The 17,686-nt window shown below is 36.7% G+C and overlaps 1 non-coding gene across 1 annotated transcript; it reads left to right on the top strand.

Moving 5' to 3' along the window:
- Positions 1-1,328: 1,328 nt before the first annotated feature.
- On the top strand, positions 1,329-1,402 carry TRNAE-UUC (transfer RNA glutamic acid (anticodon UUC)). The gene has a single exon. It is a non-coding gene; the product is annotated as a tRNA-Glu (tRNA).
- The last annotated feature ends 16,284 nt before the right edge of the window (positions 1,403-17,686 follow it).

Genomic DNA, 17,686 nt, shown 5'->3' with positions numbered 1-17,686 from the left:
GAAGGCATCAATATTTGTTGACGATGTAGAGGAGTATGTTGTTCACATATGTTGAAAAAGTGTTGGATTAAGTGCATAATAGTTTGGACCCACACTGAGAAGTTTGACAAGGATTATGTAAAAGAAATGGTGCGAGCTAGTGAGTAATCTGTGTGTTATGTACTTTAGAGTGACAACTCATATTATGTCATTCACATGTTAAAATTTATGTCATAACCAACATTGCAAGTTAATTATTGGAAACAAAGTTTAGTTATGCTAAAATGGTGTTGTGTAATCTTGTATACTAACGTTGTTGTAGGCGCCATAATAAAAATATATGCAAAGTTCCAATGCTTATGATATGTTATCTTTTTATTTATCTCTACCTCTCAGAAAGTCATCATAAGTATTTCCACATGATCCATGGATGGTAAATGAGGTAAATTGTCAATCTTGATTACAAAGCCTAACTCGAAAGGGGTTAAGAGGGTTGAACCTATGACCTTCCTAATTTCAAAAAAGAGATCTCGCATTTAACTCATTACCACTTAAGCTACCCTTAGTACTTTATTATTGTGAAAACCCACAACATATCTCTTCCCTTAACTAAACTATTATAAAAGCCTATATTGTATTTCTTCATTAAAGTGGAACACAATGAGCCTACACAAATTTTAAAGATTGAGTTGAAAAAGGCATATGATTAAGGAAAAAATTTGTTTGAATGTATAACTTTTTTCAACAACAATATTTGCTCAAGAAGATAGTGTTATCAATCATTGGATAATAATGTATTGTGTTAGTAGTGTTTGGTTAATAATGTATTGTGTTAATTATGTTTGGTGTGCTCTCTTTCTCTCTCTCTCTATATATATTCAAATCAGGTTGTGTTTAGGCTAAAGCTAACTCTAATGTTAAAAAGAAAAATGATGTGTCTAATAATGAATGCTCTAACCAACCAACCATGAGATGTCACTATGATTATACTATGATTATAGTGAACTATGTTGAAACTAAATACCTTGTAAGAAAGTGAATTGGGCCTTACTCTCAAACCTTCTTCATAAAATTTTAACCTAACAAACCAACTAATTTACACCTTGTGAATAAGCTCATGTACAATAAATTTAAAAAATATAATTGAAAAACTAAATTTTAAAATAAAATTATATGATGGTCATTCTTAAGGAGTTCCAGTTCAAGTATTGAAAGGAAATAAATATGGCATATTTTCCATTAGTCACATAGTTGTTTTCGTGCTGCAGTTATATAATTGACTCTAAAAAGTTATGTGCTCATTGAAATTTATGAAACTAATATTTTACACGAGAACCTAATGACATAAATCCGTTGTCGTCCAGTCCGGTTAGGATACCTGGTTTTCACCCAGGCGACCCGGGTTCAAATCCCGGCAACGGAATTGTTTTTAATTAAAAACACTTCTGTTGATGTATCATGTAATCGTTTTTCCAATAAAATTTTGTTTCTATTACGAAATTATTTATGATTCGTATGTTTTTAATGTTTAATGTCGGATTTGTTACGAAAATTTGCAATTATCTTGATTCTTTAAGAATATCCCTGAAATGGGGCCTCTCTCTACCCGTTGGGTTGTTCCGCTTTTAAAAGCGGTTTATGGCCGAGCACATAGATGACTTAATTATATTATATTAATGTTTTTATTTGTGTTTTATTTTTCACTACTATTGGATTCCATTTTATTTCCCAGCTTTCACTATAAATCTTTTTTATCATAGATTCTAAATCTTTCACTTTATAATTTAATTTAACATATTTTTTAAAATTATTTTTGGTTGCTTTGACTCATAGTTTATATAATACTTCATAATAAGGTGATATGCAATTAAATTTGTGAGGGTAGATTTACTAAACTTGATTAGATCAAATTAACATCTGGTTTCATTTTAGGCTCCAAGTTTATGGGTATCCATGATTTTGTCTGTGATATTCATTTCCAATGAAACCTTTTTAAAGACTACAAAGATCAATATTAAATCATTTCGGTGGCCACTGGGAATAAACAACTGTGTCTTTAGACACCACCACTTCTCTTAGTGCTTTGCGATCCCACCATCTGGTATCATAGCTAGAATGGTAAATATGAGAGCAACCAAAAGTGGATATATCTGAGCCCGGTGAACGTGAAGTAAGGATGGCGTGATAGAATATGCTTGCAATCATGTAGAGTAGCAAGAGGCAAATCGTTTGGGCTCCAAGCTAAAGGTTGAGAGGTTGTACAACATCGTGGAGTATTGTGTAGTGGATCCAAACCTTGGATATCGTTTACCTGAGGGAAGATGCTCATTCACTGTTGAACCTTGGGAGGACCGTGAAGTGTCCGTGACTGAAATTTGAATTGTGGAAGGTGCTGCAATGGTAGAAAGATAGAGGAAGTGACAATATGAGTGTTCTGCCTATATGGAGGAGGCATTGGAAGTCGTTGCGGTGGAGGAGCTTGTTGATGTTGGTCTGTTGCTGAAGGAGGACATAACACATGGGCTGTGTGTCTAGAGTGGACTGATCTGAATGTGAGGACAAGGCCATGCCGAGGGTTGTGGTGCTCAGTGAATGAGTTGAGCTTTAGAGCTTGCAGGTCAAATGTAAGGCTGAACTAGAACAAATGAGGAAAGCCTTGAAGAACCAGCGCTACTAGACAGAAGGCGATGGAAATAGGGTAAGCTATTTCGGATAAGGTTATCGAAGAACTCAGATCGGTCGATGGTGGAGGCAGACTAGATCAAGGACAAAGTCACCCCTATGGAGAGCAGACAAATCAAAGAACAAAAGGGGAAGGAAAACAATTTGCGGATGAGAAAGACGAGTAAATGAGGCATCATTGCAGAGTCAGGGCACAAAAGTTCAAGATATTATTCAAAAGAAGCCGCAAAGGCAGATCATGAAGAGTAGATCAGAGCAGTATGCATTGGGCATAGATCAAGCGATGGAATGGAAGATGTAGACAAGAGCATTTGTGTAGATTACGTGGACCAAACGAAATTGTGTTGAATGAATATGGAAGTGAAGGTATGGATCGAGTAAGGAAAGAAGCAACAGGATGGATGAAAAAAAAACATAGATAGAATCAAGAGGGTTGAAGGGGGTTGAAGGTTAGGAAGGAACTAGTGTATGTAAATGAACAATCTTAGAGTTTTGGTTTAAGTTGTGAAATATTGTGATAGGAAGGTGTATTTATCTAAGAAGCTATAAGACCTATGTTGAGGAGAGCTTGTCTCCTATGGCTTCATTTGAGAGGTGGATCCTAGCATCCAAAGGATGTGATGGTGCTACATGTCGTTGAGTGAATTTGAAGGAATCAATATATCTATAGAGGTTTTTGGAACTGAGGATTATTGGGCTGGTTCACTATAGATTTCTTAGATTCCTTTGATAATTTAAGGTCATCCCATCTATTGGATCTCGTAATTGTCATATTTCTCTTATTTAAATCTTTAGCCTTTATATTATTTTTCTATTCTTATACTTCATATTTATGATCTATTGCTTGGTATAGTCTAAACTTTCAAAAGAATAATTCATTTATATGATTATTCTCTAATAAAAGTTGTTTTGTTTATAAAATGAACTAATAATTTGTTGGATGAGACTCTATTAAAGGCAAAGACTATGAGGATATATGAAGGACAAATAGAAGTCGACAACATCCAAGATTATCTGTGGTAGATTCAAGCGAGGCTATTCTAAACTAATGAATCAGTTACAAGACAAATTTCTCGGTTTCTCCATTTGAAGATATCACATTTTCCTTACTAATAAAGAACATCCTAAGAAAATTTGATTCTCAGGTCATTCCTTATCAAGAAGATTTTATGTTGTAATCTCCTTTTTGTATTATAAAAACAGAGGAACTTGCCTATGAAAGGATGATGGAGAAATTGTAATTTGAGACAAAACAATACATTGTTGACTGTATTTACGTTTTCAGATATTATGCAAAGACTTCTTAATTAGTTCCAGTTTTTCATCAATCGTGCTTTGATCTAAGTGTTTTTAGAAGATAGTCCGACTCTTGGTAGTTTTGGCTTGCTTCCTGGACGAAGCACTGTCATTCATTTGCATCTTTGAATTAGTATAATTTTGTGTCATTTTTCTTTCCTAAGTGATCAACATTCTTCTATTTGAATAGCGAATAGTTTTTTGGGAATTGCATTTACAATTTCAATAGTAGTAAAACTTATTCTTATTGTTGTTTCTTGCATGAATGCTTGTTGTTTCTTAGTTTTTCTACCATTCTTCCTTAGTTTTTCCATTGTTGTTTCTTTAGTCTCTATTGTTGCTTCTTAGAGATTTCATTAATTGAAGCTTAATATTGAGTAGTCTTTATGTTGTTTCTTGATTAAAGTTCTTATTTAGAAGTTAGTTACATGCTTGAATTTTGTTTTTGCAAGTAAAAGATCAATTTCATTGAACATAGAATCTGCCTTTAAATTAGTTATTGTTTTCTAGATAAAATTGATTCATTCTTGTAGGAAAAGGATTAGGCCATTTTACTACCAACATCAGGCTTAGTTTGTGGTAGTTCCTTTGCATAAATTAGATTTTGCTGACTGCCTTGGAATAAAAAGACAAATCCTTGGTTGATAAATTAATTTTTGATGGTTAATTTGTTTTAAAACCATTAATATTCCCAACATTTTGGCATCGTTGTCATGGAGGCTGTCAAAAAAGTTCTACCATACTAATGACTAGTTGTAGATGCATACCCAATTCCTTGAGGGTTGGATATTAAAGACAAAAGGTAAGAACCTAAGCACACGCCCTAGTTAAACTTGTGGTAGTGTTTGTTGGTAGGCTAAATTGTCCTATTTTTTAACCTCTATCCTACTCTAGACACATGACCTAAACCTCTGTTTTAACCTAAGAACCTATTCATTCCTGTACCTTTCTCTGAAATCATGCACATTCCTGCACCCTTTTTGTATTTTCATATTTAAAGGCTTGTCATGGACTTAATTACTTATTTATGGATTTTATACCTTTAATTATCATTGCAACTAATATTTGTCTTTCCTAAAGTATTTGATAAACAAATGTGTTAATTGTTGTATAGAATGGTCAAGTGCAAGTAGGATTCCTGCACTCCCATGACAGATGCATAGCTTTAGTAAAGGATCAGTTGACCTTGAGTTGGGCTCATAGCGGGAAAGAAATCAACGTATTGAAGGTCAGGACCTCGACCAAATATCTTAGATTAGTATTTTGTAAACAGCCAAAAGGTTTAGTTGAGCTACTGTTATGATTTTGTTATGGCCGTAGGCCTCAAGGCTTGTATATAATGTAAAACTCTGATAGGAATTAAGGAGCGATGCTATGGTAAAATTTTTCTAAGAGATTGTGATTATTTTGGAGTATCGCCTCTCTGGGCTGGATCGCAGATTCAAGAAGTAATTTTGCTTCTGAAACTAATATAAAAGAATGCACCAGTACATAGTTTCATTTTCCATTTGTGTTGTGATGAATCTTTGACCAATCGCTTTTCTTGATTTCATAGCAGGGAAACGAGATGGTTGGCCAGGGCTTGACCAAACCAACTCATTCTCCCTTTCTATAAAGGTGTGTTAATTTAATTTAAAGTGTAGGCGTGAATTTGTTATTTACTTTGATTTTCCTCACAAGTTACAGATTTCATTTCATTTACAATTATTGTGTTACAGATCCGTGGTGTGCAGGCTTAGAAGTATTTGATTTCAATTTCCATGAGCTTTCCTTTGTAATTCTTGATTTCATTTCTGCAAGATCGATACAAGCACATTGCATGTACTAGTACATTTTTGGTTCTGCAAGTTGATTTCATTGGTTCAATTTCGCAACTCTTTTACTCCTTTCCTTTCGCAAAAGTTCTTTATTCCTTCCTGCAAGATTGATGTTTGTTTCTAAACTAAGGGCATTATTAATATATGAGGTTTCACTTAAGATTTAATTGTGTTGTGTAGTAAGTTACAGGTTTGTGCTTGCACTGAACACTTTCAAAGAAAGGATTGAATTTCATGATTAATTATTAAGTGATCCTTCTGAGTTAAAAAAATAAAAGGCAGATCTAAATTATATGCACAACTATCTTAGGAAAAGCCTGTTTACACAATTAGATAATTTCCGTAATTATATAGAAGAGTTTTCTGTTTTAAAGAAAGATTTACTTTAACTTTTGAAAATAATTTCCTGTTTAGAATATAAGTTTGGTTGAAGCATCTTTTTGCTTGTGATATTTTACTTTCAAATTTTGTTTGCTTTGCACTCTATTTCACTTAACACACTTTTTATTTTTCGAAAGTAATCTAGAAACCAAGTGCATAAATACTGATTACCTGGTGCAAGAATCTCAGATCCAGTACATGATCAGAGTGTTCTAGCCTGAAGACTTAGGAATCCTGCACTAAGGTCAGAACTTCAGTACAAGTACAAAACATCCTTCCGGTATCTAAACCTCATGCTAGTGCAAGCACAATGTTCTGGTACAAGAATGTTGTTGTAGTACAAGAATAACAATTTATTGTAGAAAAGAATATCTTTAAAGAAAACAGATACGCTGAATAGCTTAGTTATCACATTATCTCACTGAAGGTAAATATAAAGGGTCATTTCATTAGTTAAGATTGATCACAATGAATTAAGAATCCATTTTAGTTTCTGCAAAAGTACTTTTCATTTATTCCAGCACTAGACTTCCTTTGAGTATCAATTGTCGCTTGATCATCATTTTTTCTTTTGATTCTGTAAATTTGTGATTTAAGAAGTAGGAATAGAATCGAGAAAAGTTTGTATCATTTATGGCATTTCCTGTGCTTTGCCTCTAAGTTTACAAAACCCCTAGGTTGACAATTAAGTGTTGAAGGAGTCTGCTGAATTGCAATTCCTACACCCAACATTTTGGCACCGTTGCCGAGGAGGTGATTTGCAATTGGTAAGAATTTTCCATTTTCTTCTAGCAATAGAGGTAAGTCTGCTATTATTTTTTCTCCAGTGTGCTTCTATTGTTTCAAGGATTTTATGAGTGTTGAATGCCTAAAAAGGGTAGGGGTCTGAAGCCTAATAAGGGCTTAGGAAACAGTGATAAATCTAAAACTTTTTCTCATGTTGGGCCTTCTCATAAGGGATAATGCCAAACTCGTTTTAGTATTATGTATATTGTTTGAAATTTTCAGGACTGGGGGAGTCAAAGTGGTAAGACGAAGGGAAAATCCTACGCACCTGCAAAGGTTAGAAATTCACTGAAGCCGTGTCTTGATTGTTTGGTAAATATTTTTCTTTGAATTTGTTTGCATAGTAGATGGTAGGGTCCAATATTTACAAGTGTCTTTCATGGTGTTGTGAACACCACTTCACTTACTAATAAACTGGCAAGGAAAAAGAAATGTGCAAGATACAAGGCAACAAGGGAAGAAGAGTCTGGATAAGAGGTCTGTCATCCTGAAAAGAATCCAAAGCATATTCCTACTTCCACAGTAGAAACTTCTGCAGGAAAATCTTCTGTTTCTGCCCATTTCGAATCTCCCCTTACAAGGAAGACAACATCTATACTCAGTGGTCAGCTTGAAAAGGAATTCCTCATTAATCCTATTCAAGAACTAGAATTTCAAACCATTGATTCTGCAGAATCTGTAGTTTACAAAGGTCCTACTTCTTTTTGGTCTAGAATGGCTCATGAAGAAGGAACTGGTAATACAAATGGAGGATATGATGAGAAGGAAGAGGAACTGGTCACATTTGAATTCCCTATTAGGGAGACTAGTGGAGCAACTCAGATGAAGAATATTCCTCCCTCATCCTTGCCTAACTTTCGTGGAGTCTCAGTGAAGATCCTGATGCCTTTTTGTTCGACTATTCTTCCAATGCTCAAAAGCTGAAGTTGTTTCCTGCAACACTAAAGGATGCAACTCTCAGGTGGTTTATGGGGTTGGCTTCAAACTCCATTACAACTTGGGATGAAATTAAAAAGGTATTCTTGAATAAATATCATGATTATTGCAAAACTAGGGACCTTAAGGAAGAGATTTTTGGCATGACTCAGAAGGAAGGGGAGAGTCTCGAGGATTTGGTGGAAAGATTTCAATACAATCTGAAGAGATCCAAGATGAATCAACTAAGCAAGGATACCAAGAGAACAATTTTTCTCAGGGAAATCAGACATTAATCTCTGGATATTTTGAACCGAATGGGAGGAGGTGAAATATCAAAGTTAAGTTATGATGATGTGTGTGAGTTGTGTCGGCGATATTCAAGAGGAAATTCTAAAGTTGGAGGAGGAACAAGAGATACTTCTTCCAGGCTTGTCAAGTCAGTTGTTGGAGTTGGAGTAACCAGAGCTGAAATGGGTAATCTATTTGAAAATTTTAAAACTGATATTCTTAGCACTTTATCTTCACAATTAGATGTTTTACAGGCTAAGAAGAAACAAGAGAAACAAGAGGAACTGGAGAAAGCCCTCGCCATGTTCTACTCGAAATGCAGGAAGAAGCATGCCTTAAGGGAATGTCATGCAGATAGTATAGAGATATGCCAAATTTGTGAAGTTGAGCATTGGAGAAAGCCCTCGCCATGTTCTGCTCGAAATGCAGGAAGAAGCATGCCTTAAGGGAATGTCCTGCAGATAGTATAGAGGTATGCCAAATTTGTGAAGTTGAGCATTCCACTGATCAATGTCCTTCACTTCCTGAAATTAAAGCAGCATATCTAGCATATCAGGGAGTTGTCAATGCACTTTATGCAATGGAACCTCAAAGACCATGGCAACCACGTCCTACAGGTATGTCTCAATTGCATTTTCAAGTTCCTTATACTCAGAATCAGATGTGGAATATCCCAATGCCTTGGCAGCCTTGGCCTCCACAATAGCCTTGGCAGGGGAAATTTTCTTACCCTATTGCACAAAATTTTCCCTCTCAGAAATTTTATCCACCACAACCCACATAACAGCAGATGATTCAACCTCAACAACAACAACTTCAGTTGCCTGCCCCACCAAATCAACCTCGCCCTACGCAACTTCCTGCCCAACCAGTGTCTAACCCCAATAATAAAACCATACAGTCTACTCACAACATTGGATTGGTCACTTATCCCACTTTTCCTACCTACTGTATTGCACCACAGTTGCTGCAGGAAATTTTTGTTCTTGTGTTACAGGAATTTCTTGTGTTGCTGCAGGAAATTCAACTTAGATCCGAAAAAGTGGTGACTCAACCTGGAAGGATTGAAGAGATTGTAGAGGAAGATACTCTAGACATGCCTGAAGTTGAAACCACACATGAACTAGCAGAACAACCTACTTCAAGTCCACAAGAACCTTGCTCATCCCATACGGTCCAACCTCCTTATCCAGAGAGGTTGGAAATGAAATTAAAGTAGCTCGAGTTTGATCTTGTGTCTGAATTAAGAAATGTGTACATTAGGATCCCATTACTGCAAGAAATTAAGTATATCCCAATTTATGACAAACAGTGACAGAGCTATGTACCAAGAGGCTAAGTAGACAAAAAATGAGAACTCTCTACAATTCAAGTAGGTGGAAAGTTTGCGAGTTTAATGTCTACCGAATTTGTTACTGAAAAATATGCAGACCTCAGAATCCCTGTGGTTACCACCTTTATCAATGGAAATCCGATAAAGAACACTTTAATTGATTTAGATGTAGCCATTAATGTGATGACTATGGATAATTTATCTCATATAGGATCCTTTGACTTATTACCTACTCCCACCATGTTAGAATTGGTAGACAGGTCTAAGGTAAATCCAGAGGCGGTGTTAGAGGACATTGTCATCTCATTAGATTTTTGGGAGTACTCTATAGACTTTTATGTTCTTCAACCCAAAACCAACTTGGAGGGCACCCTTTGATCTTGGGGAGGCTGTGGTGGCCTATATAGGGTGTAGGTCTAGAAGCATGACCATCACTCATGGAGTTGAAACAAAGCACATTAATTAGTATCCCCCTGCTCAACCCCTCTTAAAATCAGAAAATACACATTGGGTTGAAGAAGAGGAGAATGATTCCTAACGTACCCTGATCAGTTTTGACATTAGCCCAAGCTATGAGCCTTAAAGAAAATTCAGAAGAAAATTTGATAAATTGTTGTATTTCTAATCCTGATTTTTTGCAGCAAGTAGAAGGGCAGTTTAGTCATAATTTAGATATCATTACTAATCTGCAAGATTTTCATGAACATAGTACAACAACCAAACCACATTCAGCCCTCTTATTTGCATTTCCTGCATATTCCATGACTGAATGGGGAAGTATGGTAGTTGAAATTTTTCCTGAAAAACCTTTAAGTATTAATTCCGCCTTAACCCCTGAACAAGGAAAATAGTTGATTTAAGCATTGCAAAATTTTCTAGACACATTTTCTTGGGAATATACAAATATGAGAGGAATTCACCCAGAAACATGCATTCATCATATTTATATTGAAGAAAATTCTAGGTCTGTGAGACAACCACAAAGGAGGATGAACCCCGCTTTAAGGGAAATTGTGAAAGATGAATTGCAGAAATTGTTAAATGTAGGGTTCATCTATCCTATCTCAGATAGCGAGTGGGTATCTCCACTAGTTATTGTCCCCAAGAAGAATGGTAAATGGCAAGTGTGTGTGGATTATAGGGAACTAAACAAGGCTACCTTAAAAGGTCACTTTCCCTTGCCTTTTATAGATCAAATGCTGGACACTTTAGCAGGGAAAAGTATTTTTCCTTCCTAGATGGGTTTAGTGGATACAATCAGATTAGGATAGCTCCAGAGGACTAGGAAAAGACAACATTCACATGTCCCTAGGGTACCTATGCATATAGGGTATTTCCATTTGGTCTATGCAACGCACCAACCACATTCCAATGGGAGGTTCTTGGTATTTTCTCTGACCTTTTGCATGATTGCGTAGAGGTCTATATGGATGATTTTACAGTCATGGGTGATAATTTTGAAGAGGATTTACACAATATTGAGAAATTTTTGCAGAGATATAGAGAAAATAATCTTTCATTAAGTAATGAAAAATGTTTTGTGATTATGACTGAAGGTATTGTTTTGGGTCATCATGTTTCTACTGCAGGAATTAAGGTTGATCCGGAAAATATTGAAGTTAATGCAAAAATTCCCTGACCAACCAATCAAAAGGGAGTTCGAAGTTTCCTTGGACATGCAGGCTACTACAGAAGGTTTGTTGAAAATTTTAAAAAATAGCCTCTCCATTGTTCAAATTATTGACTAAAGAATCTGAATTTCATTGGAATGATGAGTGTCAAGTTGCATTTGATACACTCAAGGAAAAGCTTTCTTGAACACCTGCCTTAAGAGGCCTAGATTAGAGATTTCCCTTTCATATTTCCATTGATGCCTATAATTCAGCCATAGGAGCAGTATTGGGCTAAAAGGACAATCGTGTAACCCATTCTATTTATTATGTTAGTAAAAATTTAACTCCTGCAGAACTGGATTATAAGGTAACTGAAAAAGAATTCCTTGTTGTAATTTATGTTATTAATAAGTTTATATATTACATCATGAGCTATGAAGTTTTTATAGACACCAATCATTTTCCCATTCAATATCTCATGAACAAACCAGTCACTAATTTTGTTGCTGCAGGAATTTGACAACACAGTATTGGATAGACCAGGAAAATAAAAGTAGGTAGCTGATTTCTTATCTAGGCCCAACCATGCAAGTGAGCATGTTCCTATTAATGATAGCTTTCCTGATGAAAATTTATTTGCTATTTCTATCAAAACACCTTGGTTTGCAGACATGGCCAACTACCTTGCTACAGGAAAGTTTCCCCTTTACTTTTCATCTAATCAGAAAATGAGGATTATTAGGAAAAGTGTTGATTACTCTTAGATTAGGGGAGATCTCTTTTTCACTGGACCTGATTTGATTATTTGCAGGTGTGTCAGGGAAGATGAGATCTATGATATCTTGAGAACCTGCCATGATGAACCTTATGGAGGACATTTTGCAGACAAGCAGACAACTTATAAGATCCTTCGATTAGGTTACTATTGGCCAAGTCTTTTTAAATATGCAAAAGAGCATGTCTGGAAGTGTGATATATATTAGAGAATGGGGCGGCCAGTACAATCAGATGAGATGCCTTTGCAGCCATAGGTTCTCATAAAACCTTTTGAGAGGTGGGCTGTTGATTTTGTAGGTCCCATAAATCCTATGTCCAAAGGTAAGAAGTATATTTTAGTTTGTGCTAATTATGTTACAAAGTGGGTGGAGGTAAGAGAACTACCTAGAGCAACGAAGAAAGAAGTGGTAGATTTTCTTTTCTCTGATATTTTTGTAAAACTTGGGAGACCTAGGGAGATAGTTACTGATCAAGGTACTTAGGTTTTGTCAAAGCTTATGCAGGGAATTGTGCAAAAATATCAGATTACTCATCGAATGTCCACCCCTTATCATCCACAGGCCAATGGGCAGGTGGAATCAACAAATAAGGTGTTGGAGACAATCCTTACGAAGATAGTGCAATTACATAAGAAGGATTGGTCTGACCGACTTCCTGAAGCATTGTGGGTTTATAGGATCACATGGAGAAATGCCACTAGCTTCTCTCCATATGAATTGGTGTATGGAAAGGAAGTTTTATTGCCCATTGAATTTCAGATCAAAACTTTCAAGATGGCTGCAGATTTGGGTATAGATCTTGATGAAGCTCAGCAGCAGAGAATATTTTAGCTCAATGAGTTGGATGAGATTAGACAAGATGCTTTTCAGTATAATGACTTGATCCAACAACAACGGGCTAAATGGAACGACAGATACATTAAAGAAGTAGTTCAAAGAGGGAGACTAAGCATTGTTGTATGATTCAAAATTTAAGAACTTTAAAGGGAAATTCAACACACATTGGCTAGACCCCTATGGCATTGAGAAAGTTTTTGATAATGGATCTATTCGAGTTAAAACCATTGATGATGGGAATGTTACCTTCTTGGTGAATGGGCACAGACTCAAGCTATATCAAAAACCCCAATCTAAGGAGGAATTTGTGGAAGAAATTGTGAAGAAAAGAGAGCTAGAGATGGTGAGAGAAGGAGTCATTCCTTCCACTATCTCTTCCTAATTTCCCACTGATACAATGAGCTCATTTTGTTCCTCCTTGTGCTTAGTAAACCATGAGAGGAATGTCTATTGGGTATAGGTTTATTCTTTTTTCCGGGCCCCATGGACTAGTTACGGAAAAGGAGCCCCCTTGGAGTCTTCTTTTCTAAGTATTTCAAATTCTCTAAAATTGAAATATAGTGAGCATGGACTGCCCTGGTCTTGTTAAAACTACAAGCCAGTAGATCCTCTGGGATCCTCTCAATAAATTTTGTTTTTTAGTTAATTTTGGATTGCTCGTGTTGGACTAATGTGGGATTTCTTAAGGCCCTCCTTCCAACAATCTTGGCCCATCGACATCAAAAAATTATATGGGTGCAAGATTAGAGTCTTATGATGCCTTGAAGCTTGTATGCCCTGATGAAAGGCTATCTCACTAGCAGCAATGGGGAATACTATGGCTCCTTGACTGTTGGATCCTACAAGGGGGTTCGATAACAAGTCACAAATTCATGCCCAATAGGATGCATCAGGGTATCTTGGTCTTCACTCTCATTACATGACTGGTAATCTAATGAGATCATTGCACATTGACATCATCACCTTTACTCATGTGCAAAGAACTATACACAAACGAGGGAGAAGTAATTTTTTTCCTGTAGAAGAATTTCCTACAGAATGTTCAGCAGTCATGGTTCCATTTCCTACAGATATTCCACAATCCCGATTCCATTTCCTGCAGAATGTTCAACAGTCACGGTTCCATTTCCTGCAGAATGCTCAACATTCACGGTTCCATTTCCTACAACGTCCTGGGTTTCCTGAAAAACAAAAGTTATAGACAAAACATTAGTTTAAATTATTTGATAAAGTACTGACAAAATTTTATTACTGGTCGAGGTCATGAATTATGAGATTATACATTTGATTTAATTTTTAAGTGGGTTATCATTTCAAGGACAAGCACACGTCATCCAAGGACTGGACTGTTGGAAGGTAAGCTTGGTAAGATATAGCCGGTGACAGGACACTTGAGGTAAGAGGTAATTGACGCTTTAATCTTAAAAAATTGTATGATTTTAAGCTATGGTGACCCTTGCGGCAAGACGCGACCGTAAACCGTTGCATCATAAATATTATCTCCACGCCCGATTATCATGATTCTAACATGACCGATGGTTGTACTCTCCATATCCTTCTACAGATCGGATCATGATGATAATCATGATCACGACCTATTTCTCAAAATCTCCATGCTTTATGATATTTCCAATATTAGCCCTCCCTTGTCACGCAATCCTTTGCAAAATCTTAGCATGACATTTCTGAGAGTTGCATGCATCCTGTCTCTCCCATCTTTCACCATGTCAAAACTACGTGCCCTTGTCTGCTTCGAGCCACAAGACCCTGAACTGTTGGAAGACGACCCTCGTAGTAAAGCGAGACTGGAGAAACCAAGGTGGTTGCCACTGTTTCAAAAATTCAACGACCATAATTTAGAGGTTACGAATTCCTTCGCCCTGAATTTGAATGGCGACAAAGCTCAAGCCGAGAATGTCAAGTTCAGGTTAAAAGAGGGTTTAGTGGCTCGGGCATGTGGAATTCCATAGCAGGGGGAGCGTTGGTTTAAGAATTAGCATTTCAATAAGGGTATGTGCGCATCCTTTCTCTGGAAGGAGCATTCAAACCCTGACTGGAGCAAAGGGATTTCGCAAGACTTCCTGAGAAGTAAGTACCGACATTTGTTAGTTTTCCTACAGAAGTATATAACATGTGAAGGGTGCTTTGGTCTCACATTTTTATTTCATATTCGGCTCCTCACACATTTTCACGATAAGTCGTTGAATTTGCTGTATTATTTAAGAATGTCTTTGATGAAAATGTCGACGACCACTAAGGAGAGGGGAGCCAATTTGGAGGAAAACCTCTATCACCATGGGCTGGTGAAGATCATCATGGTGGAGGTTCTGAAGGATAAGAAGAAGTCGTGGGAGGAGTTTCCAGCTGAGAATTATTTCGCGGAGGATGAAGACTCTGATTCTTTGGAGTCCACAGAGGAAATGCTAGCAGAAAACCCAAGAAGAAGCCATGGACCCGTGGACCATAGACAAAGGAGAAAGAAAAAGATGAAGACTTTGACCCCTCAGAGTCTACGGAGGAAGAACTAGCATAAAAATTAAAGAAGAAGAAACCACAGACCCATGGGCTATAGATAAAGGAGGAAGAAAAAGACAAAGAAGTGGTGGTGACTGGGGAGACTACAGGTAAAAATCCTAAGTTGAAGGGCACCTCCACCTCTGCTAAGAGATTTACAAGGAGCCAGGTTGTTCAGCTGGCTATAAAGGATACTGCAGAAGCAGAGGTACTGCTCGAGACACCTAACAAAAAGAAAGAAAAGCTTCACGACCCACCTAAAGGAAAGGAAAAGGTAGAGTCAGCTGAATTCATCGGTGGAGAAGTGATGTCCTTCCAGGATTCCCCGCTGCATGGAAGCGGAAATGAAACAGTAGAAGAACAACAAGAAAAGGAGGGCCTTGGTTCGCCCCAATCTCTCCAAGGACATCATGAAGGGGAAGTAACTCCCCAGAAAAAGCGGTCTCTGCAGGAATTGGAGGAGATTATCACTGAGCTCACTGTTTCGGAATGAGATTTGAGAAAGGAGAATGAGACCCTGAAAGAAAACAGTCTGCACATGCAGAAAGAACATGAGGAATGGGTTCAGAAGGCGGCCCGAATCATGAAGAAGAAGCAGGCTCGGATTGATCATTTGAAGAAGAAAAATTAATTATACAGGGGTCAAATTCTTGTAGAATCTAGTGGGAACCAATTGGATCAGTTGGCAGAGGTAGCGGATCAGTTGGCTGTAGTCGCTGCAGCCCAGGATAAGGAATGATTTTCTTTTTTTTTGGAAGGTGCAACATTTTTGCTTGCATAAGGGACATGCAAGAAGCTAGGTGTGGGGGAGATGTTGAGGCCTAATTTTTCCTAAATTTGACACCTTTTCTAGACTTTACCTCTCCCATTTGGAACTATTCTTGACCCCTATTATGCTTATTTCGGTTATAACATCTAGGTTTTGGCCAAAAGGGTGTTATAAGCTTGAGGTATGCAAATTAACATAAAAAGTGTCTTTTACCTTAATCTTAAGCATTCCTTAAGCTAGTTGTCTTCTTATTGAATTATCATGCCAACTAATCTAGAGTTCTTATGCAGATTTGTTTTGGTTCGAAACAGTCCTGCAATTCCTGTAGACAACTCGAGCGGTTATATTTCCTGCAGATGCTCCGAAATTCCTGCAGACGCAGATTTCCTACAACTGCCTAAATTTCTTGCAGCAAAATCAGTGGTTAGCTATGTTCCATTCATTTCCAGATCAAACGAGAACATGGGTTTTGTGGGAAATTCGTCATACATGGATGATGTCCTATTGGTTGTTTCAAATCCGCCATCTAAATTTCCCAGGTTTGCAAACCTCTTCTCGTTGGCCAAATGAAGGAAAACTCTAACTATGTAACAAATTTCGTCTAATCCATGCTTTTAGTCATGGATTAGACTCAATAGAGCTAATTTTGACAGTTTGTACCAATATTGTTAGATAATAGCTCAAATTAGTAGCTTTCCTTATTCGAGCCAAATATGGGCTTTTGAACTTGTATAAATTCAACTTTGTTTTATATTGTAAGGGGTTGTTGGGTTGGCTTCGCTGATAACATATATCAGATTATACTCGACTGTAATATTTTCAGACTAATATAATATTTTATGTTCTGTCTATTTTATTGAGCAAAATCTTCTAATTTTGAAGGGGTTGTGAGTGAGGGAGGGCCCCCTTTGCTCACAACTCCCTTAGTGTAGTGTGTGTGTATTTTAATTTTTTTATGCAATAATAACTTGTGCACACAGTTAATGTACTCTTTTTGATATATAAACAACAAATGATTGAATGATTAAGTTTCATGTTAATGTGTAGATTCCATTTAATCAAGATTTGAATTACATTGTTAGATGATTCCTTTAATTGATGTAAGTTTGATTTTTTATCTTTTCTAATCAACATCATCAATACTAAGAGCTATAGAGGGATGTTTCAATCCACTCCATAGCTTTTTGCTGCCAAATGTTGATGCAGAAAAGAGGCATTAGTTTTGTGTAAGATTGACTGGTTTGAGAAATAAGCACTCAAGGTATTAAGCCTACATATATTTTGTGCAGCATCTCACAAGCTTACCTGCCCTGAGTTGATGATTTATGATGACAAATTATAAGTCTATAATTTGATGCCATTGTATGCATGACTAAGTTATAAAATGAAAGTGTCAGGTTGGACCAGAGGTAGAATTTACTGATCAAGAGGTTCTTCAGTTTGTAGTGGAGCATGTGCTACATAGAAGATGTAGATGCATACCTTAGCTAATGGAGACAAGTAGTTGTTAAGGTGGGGTGATGGGCTATGTAAATCCTAATTGTCTTAGTTGTGGTCATATTTATAGTTATTATGATTTTTTGTCATGATTAGGTAGAACTGGTTCTCTGTGTAGAGTATTTTTGTTCCTAGTTTCTAGGAGATGGTTAAATCTAGTTGGTTTGAGAGATATATTCTGCAACTAGTTAACTTTCTAA

The sequence above is a fragment of the Pinus tabuliformis genome, chromosome 6, assembly GCF_031772625.1.
Source record: "Pinus tabuliformis cultivar Carrire ecotype Pingquan chromosome 6, CPIR1, whole genome shotgun sequence".
Lineage (NCBI taxonomy): Eukaryota > Viridiplantae > Streptophyta > Pinopsida > Pinales > Pinaceae > Pinus > Pinus tabuliformis.
The sequence above is the reverse complement of the archived record's forward strand: the minus strand, read 5'-3'. Positions and strand labels throughout refer to the sequence as shown.